Consider the following 7,192-nt stretch of genomic DNA (forward strand, 5'->3'; position numbering starts at 1 on the left):
ATATATTTTGTGAAGAAAAAAAAATCTACTTTCAATAAAGGAAAAAAAATAACTTTACAAAACAAATGCATTAATTTGATTAAGAAAAAAATCATTTTAAAGTTCAAAGATGATACTATATTCTTAAATAATATCTTTTAAATTAGATTGAAAAGATTAATTTCTCTCTGTGGAAGCAACTTTAAGAAAATCAGTAAATAATGAATCATGCGAATAATTACGGGCTTGTTCAAACCATTGTTTATTACTCCTCTACCCAAACCTCCCCTTTGTAAAGCTGTATCTGTCCAACTGGAGAATAAAGATGGTGAAGCCTCTTCTTTCAAGTGCTTTATACTTTAGTAAAATAAATAATCTATTCACATTTACAAACTTTAATATCAATGCAATTTATCATGGAAGATAGATGATATTTTATTACAAGAACAGAAAGCTTTACCACTCGGATGTGTTTTGCTGCTGTTTAAACACAATGAATGAAAATAAATCTTTCATTTTATATGGCAGAGTAGAAAAACTGTAATTTAAAAATTCACAATTTGTTTTATGTGATGCTGTTCTATGAAATGCTATGTATTTGTACATTGGATATTTAATATTATTAAGTGACTTTCTCTGATAAAGTTGTATTTTTGAAACTTTCATGACACTTTTCATAGGAATAACAAACTACATTCTTGGCTAAATTTACCATCAGAAATTTATAGTTCATAATGCAATAATATTTACACTATAAATATTTGTCTTGTTTTACAGCACAGATGGGGTTGTTTGATCAGTAAATATCCAGGTAAATCTTATTCTAATATTTTGAATCAGGTTGAGGTGCCATAGTCTTTCTCTACCCCTTTTTGCTTGTCTGTTGTTGAAGTCCTGGGTCAGTCCATGACACTGTTACAAATAATATATTAACTTATATTTTAAGTGTTCTTTTTTTTCCTGTTCATTTAAGTTTCTCTTATTATATAGAGACACATACTCAGAAACTGTCATTTCAATTCTGTGTATATTTCTTTCCTGAGCATTTTTTACATTTTTTGACATACATAAGTCAAAGAACCACTAATATTAACATATTTATAGCAAAATCAATTTCATCATTATTCATTCAAAAATAACATGTCTAAGTTGTCCACAGTTTTAAAATAAAGATTGCAAGCTTTTAGCACTGCTGTACAGAGGGAAAATGCTCTATAATATTGAGTATATTGCAACTAAGTAACGTTTAAAACTGTACATATAAATTTCTACCTAAATTTAATTATGAGAGCAAACAGTCTTAAAAATTAATCCATTTTGCCATTAGAAATATCCTTGGCATGTTTACACTGAGTAGGCATGTTTTCTAAATGAAATTTCAGACAAGCTAACCCCAGTTCACATAGAAAACACTGTTTATCTTAGTCTTTAGCAGGATTAGTCTCTACAGACAATGGTGAGGACTTTACTGTAGCCAAATTAACTCAGCAAAGAACTCTGCCGAGAAACTCAGGCTTGACATTCTCACTAACCAAATCTTAGTAGAGAGAGTTATAAATATGTTCATATGCTCTAGATGTTAACTGTATTTAACAGGGAAAGTTTACTCAAGGTCTTCCAAGGTGAGGCAGAAATCCTTCATTGTCAGTGAAAAGATACCTAAAATAGATGTCACGGCTCAAATCCACCTGAGATGAAAGAGGGAAATTAAACTGCAATAGAGAAATCAGAATCTCAAGTGAAATGTGGAGACCGTAGCTGATCCTATAGGTCAGTAGCATTTATTTAAGTCCCTAACATCTGAGGTCTGGCTTCCTTAAACAGTTTTCTAAAAACGCATCAGATTCTTTCCCTGGATCTTTTACTTTGATTCTTTTCTCTCTCTAACTCTAATTAATTTTACACACAATCTCTGGATTAATCTCCTTCAGGTTCTTTCTTTAGACTAATGTCCAAAATCTACAATGGCTGTCCTTTGAAGAAGATTTAATCTTCTGTTTCTTTCAGATACTCAGTTTCTGTCTCTTGTGTAGAACTGTTTCCCCACTACTCGAAAATATGGCCCTTGTGTGACACTGAATTGGTTTGGTGTTCTTGATACATCAAATCTTTGTCAGTTATGAGAACATTGCTCAAATTTGATTCCTCTTTTAAGTCTTATTATTGTTTCTTTGAAAGTCAGTTTAAATTTGGATTCATGTATGTTAGTTGTTGTTTCCCCGACTTATAGAGTTCTGTATGCTGTAATTTCCAACTTAGGAAGCTAGTATGGTATTTATTATGAACACTCATTTTCACTGATATTTAAAATACCAATGAGAAGACTTCATGAAACCATATACCACATTTTATATTTATATGCTTTATAATAACTAGAAATGAGCTAGATGGACATACTCTATTTTCGGGGTCATTACACAGAAACTGTGGTCCAGAGTGGACTTGTTTTGGGAGCTATACTTAGTACTATATAAGTTTTGTGGGTGGTTTTGAAGCCATGCAAAGATCAAGGAGAACAGCTGAGGTTTGGAGCTGTAGTAGAAGCCTCAGCAGACATAATGGAGAGAAGTTGGGGCCTGACACCATGGGGAAGAAACAGAGTTCCTGATAGTCCCAGGAGAAGATAATGGTGAAATTACAGCATTACTGCACTCAAGATCCCAGCATTCGGTCAGGGTAGTACCATAACATGACTGCCAACTTGGTGACAAAATGCAACATGGAAAGGAAAGTACTCATTTCAGCTTAGAACTCACAGTGAGTTAGGAACTCAAGACAGAAAACTTTGGACCACAGAGCATCATGAAAGGGCCACATACATCCAGCACCAAACTCTTTATGCCATGGAATTTCAGATTTTATTATGACTGTGCTATTGTTCCTTCTTACAGTAATCAAAAAATTATTTAACTGGCCCCTGCCTAATTTGAAGAAGCCCATAGTTAAGACACTTTGGTATTTTAAATAGAATTTGGATATTTTAAAGTAATTTTGGACAATTTAGAGACTAAAATTTGGAGGAGACTCGGATGTCTTAAAAAACTAGACTTTTAAAATTAGTATTATTTATTACAATTTATTTACTTTGTATCCCAGCTGTGGCACTCTCCCTTGTCTTATCCCAGTCATACCTTCCCTCCCTCTTCTCCCAATATTTCCCTCGCCTAGTCCACTGATAAGGGAAGATCTCTTCCCCTTCCATCTGATCCTAGTCTATCAGGTCTCATCAGGACTGGCTGCATTGTCTTCCTCTGTGGCCTGATAAGGCTGCACCCCCCCATTCTCATGGGGAGCTAATCAGAGAGCTTGCCACTGAGTTCATGCCAGAGACAGGCCCTGATGCCCTTACTAGGAACCCACTTGGAGACTGATCTACTGATGGAGGTATTGAAGCAAAGGCTGAGACTCATAGCCAAGCTTTTGGCATGATGAATGGAATTTTATGAAAGAGGAGGGAGATAGAAAGACTTGGAGGGGACAGGATCTCCAAAAGGAGACCAACAGAGCCAAAAGACAAGACAAACAAAAACCAAACTGATATCCCAACCAAGGACCATGTATGGAGAGGACCTTAAATTCCTGCTCAGATGTAGCCCATAGACTCAATTTCCAAGAAACTGAACTTTTAAAGTGTTTGGAATTTCAAAGGTTATAGGACTTTAAAATTTTAGAATATCTCGTTTTTATTATTGAATTTAACATGATATTTTTGAGGACAAAGAAGAATAGAAAGGTTATAACTTAATAATGATGTTTTTGTGTGCCAAGTACACAAGAATCAGTTATGCTGGGTACTTTATGTCATCTTGACACCAGCTAGAGTCACCTAGGAAGACAGAATCTCAACTGAGAAATTGCCTCTACCATATTCACTGAGGACAAGCCTGTGATGCATATATATATATTATTAAAGATTTGAGGTGGGAGGGCACTGATCACTCTGGGCAGTGCTGCTCCTGGGCTGGTTGTTCGGTTGGTATAGGAAAGCAGGCTGAAGCAAGTTATGAGAAGCAAGCCAGTGGCAATTTTCTTCAATTGAAGCCTCTGCTTCAATTCCTGCCCCCAGATCCCTGTCTTGAATTCCTGCTCTTATTCCTTCCCTCAGTGACATAGTGGCCAGAGTTATAAGCTGAAGTAAATGCTTTCATCCCAAGTTGGTTTTTGTCAGTATTTCATCACAACAATGTAAACCATAAAGAAGACACCTCTACACAAACTTTCTAAAAGAGTTAGGCTAATTCCCACCAGCAGGGAATAAGGCTCCATTTTCCTCCTATCCTCAACATTTTGTGTTTTCAGTTTCCATTCTTAGAAGAATGATAAGAAATCTCAATGTAGTCAGACTTACTTCTCTAATGAGTAAACATCCTATATTTTTGAATATAGGTATTGTTAACAATAATGGTATTGTTAACCATTTGTACTTTTTAATAGTACATGATCATTATCCTCTGCCCTTTATCAATCATATTTGTTTATTGTTTGTTTTATTTTGACATATTTCAGATATTAATCACTTGTCATGTGAGCCAATAGCAAAGACATTCTCTTGTTTTGTGACCTATTTGTTTACACTGATAATTATTCCTCTTGTTATGCAAAGACTTTTTAACTTGACTGAATCTCATTGGTCAATTCTTACTAGATTTTTCTGTACTAGTAATGCTCTATTCAGAAAATTATCACCCATGCTCTCACCTTTAAATGTTTTATCTAAGTAGTTCACAAAAACTTGCTGAATTCCTAATTGATTTTTGTATATCATGAGAGATTAAGGCTGCAATCCATTCTTTAATATGGGAGTTTACCTAAAAGGGTTGCTAAGAATTTCATCTTCTGTTGTTTTCCTTGTGGAGTTCCTGTCTCTCCAGGTCTCTCTATATCCTCCTTCTTCCATAAGTTTTCTGTCACTCTGCCCAAAGTTTGTCTATGAGTCCCAATATCTCCTTGAATACCTTGGTGAGTAGAGTCTTTCAGAGGTCCTCTGTGGAAGGCTCCTGTCCTGTTCCTTCTCTTCTCCTACTTCCAATGTCTATCCTGTTTGCCCTCCTGAATGAGGATTAAGCATCTTCCCTAGGACTCAGGGTGTCCTGCAGTGACCGATACTCCAACCAAGGACATTGCATAGAGAGGACCTAGACCCCCTGCCCAGGGGAAGCCCATAGGCTGCTCAGTTTCCAAGTGGTTTTCCTAGTAAGGCGTGCAGGGGCTATCTATGACCTGAACTCAGTGGCTGGCTCTTTGATCACCTTCCCTTGGGGGGTGCAGACTTGTCAGGCCACAGAGGTAGATGATGCAGCCAGCCCTGATGAGATCTGATAGGCCAGGGTCAGATGGAAGGGGAGGAGGTCCTCCCCTGTCAAAGAACTAGGGAAAGGGTATAAGGAGGAGAAAAAGAATAGGTGGGACTGGGAGGAGACGAGGGAAGGGGCTGCAGCTGGGATACAAAGTGAATAAATTGTAATAAATAAATTAATTAAAAATAAATGAGGTCAAGAAAAAAAAAAGATTTTGATCCTCCGTCTCTGGTCTCTGGTTAACTTTCTCCTCCCTGGCTGTCTGCAGAGACCTTTCCTGCCTGCTCAGTGATCCGACGGTCAGAAATTCACCATGTCCGTTCTCAAGATCCAGGCCAGAAAGATCTTTGACTCTTCTGGGAATCCCGCTGTCGAAGTTTATCTTTACACTACAAAAGGTCCCTTCCCAGCTGCAGTGCCCAGTGGTGACTCCACTGGCATTTATGACGCCCTAGAATTCCGTGACAGTGGTAAGACATTCTACACGGAGAAAAGCGTCTCAAAAACTGTGGAGCACATCGATAAAACTATTCTGTGGAGCAAGAGAAGATCAACCAACAAGCTGAAGACAGAGATGAATGGCGCTGCAAAAAAAATCCACATTTGGTGCAAAGGCCATCTGGGAGTGTCCTGGCTATCTGCAAAGTTGGTGCTGTAGAAAACGAGGTGCACCTTTACCGTTACATAGCTGACTTGGCTGGCAACCCTGAAGTTATCCTGCCATTTTTGTCCCATCTTTCAAGGTGATCAACAGCAGTTCTCATGCTGGCAACAAGTTGGCTATGCAGGAGTTCTTGATCCTCCCTGTGGGAGCTTCCTGTTTCCGGGAAATTATGTGCATTGGGACTGAGGTTTCCCACAACCTGAAGAATATCATCAAGGAGAATATGGCAAGGATACCAATAATGTGGGTTGATGAGGGAGGATTTACACCTAACATCTTGGAGAACAAAAAGCACTGGAGCAGCTGAAGAACGCAATTTCGAAGGTAGGCTACAAGGAGCAGGTGTCATCTGCATGGGCGTGGCTGCCTCTGAGTAGTATAGGTCTGCAAGTATGACCTGGACTTCAAGTCTCCGATGACCCCAGCAGGTATGTCACTCCATAGCAGCTGGCTGATCTGTACAACTCCTTCTTCCGGGATTACCCAGTGGTATCATTGAAGACCCCATCGACCAGGAAGCTTGGCCCAGCTAGTACAGGCATCCAGGTGGTTGAAGACCAATCATTTCCAAGGCTGTAAGCAAGAAGTCCTGCAACTGCCTCCTGCCCAAAGTGAACCATATTGGCTCTGTGACTGAGTCTCTGCAGGCATGTAAGCTGGCCCAGTCTGGTGGCTGGGGCGTCATGGTGTCCCATCGCTCTGGGGAGACTGAGGATACTTTCATCGCTGACCTGGTGGTAGAACTCTGCACTGGGCAGATCAAGACAGTCCCTTGCTGATGTGAGCACCTGGCCAAGTATAATCAGATCCGTAGAATCTGAAGGAAGAGCTGGGCAGCAAGGCCAAGTTTGCTGGCAGATCCTTTAGGAACCCCTGGCGAAGTATAGTGTGGCCTGGAGATCCCTGGAGCCACCGGCTGCTTAGATCCTCCTCACCCCTGATGTCATCAAGGCGGCTCAAGGCTGGCCCAGTGCTTCCCCTTTCCATGTTGCTGCTTCCTTAGACTCCGAAGTCACCCCTGACCACCTGGAGCCCTGCTGGAACCTCAGCTTTGTAATCATGTGATTGGTCTGAATCACTGTCCTTGCTACCTCACTTCCCAGCTGGAGTCCTCCATAACTCCAGTGAAATTTCTAGGATGACCATGGGCAAGAGCCCTAGTGGTTCTACATACAAAATAAAAGCCTCAGGAATACCCTCCCCCCAAAAAAGGATTTTATCCTCTAAAATATTAATATATGCTTTCCCATAT

At 39.5% G+C, this 7,192-nt stretch overlaps 1 pseudogene; it reads left to right on the forward strand.

Moving 5' to 3' along the window:
* The first annotated feature begins 5,589 nt into the window (after positions 1 to 5,589).
* On the forward strand, positions 5,590 to 6,943 carry LOC110540401 (alpha-enolase-like; annotated as a pseudogene).
* Positions 6,944 to 7,192: the final 249 nt, after the last annotated feature.

Source organism: Meriones unguiculatus, chromosome 15 (assembly GCF_030254825.1).
Source record: "Meriones unguiculatus strain TT.TT164.6M chromosome 15, Bangor_MerUng_6.1, whole genome shotgun sequence".
Lineage (NCBI taxonomy): Eukaryota > Metazoa > Chordata > Mammalia > Rodentia > Muridae > Meriones > Meriones unguiculatus.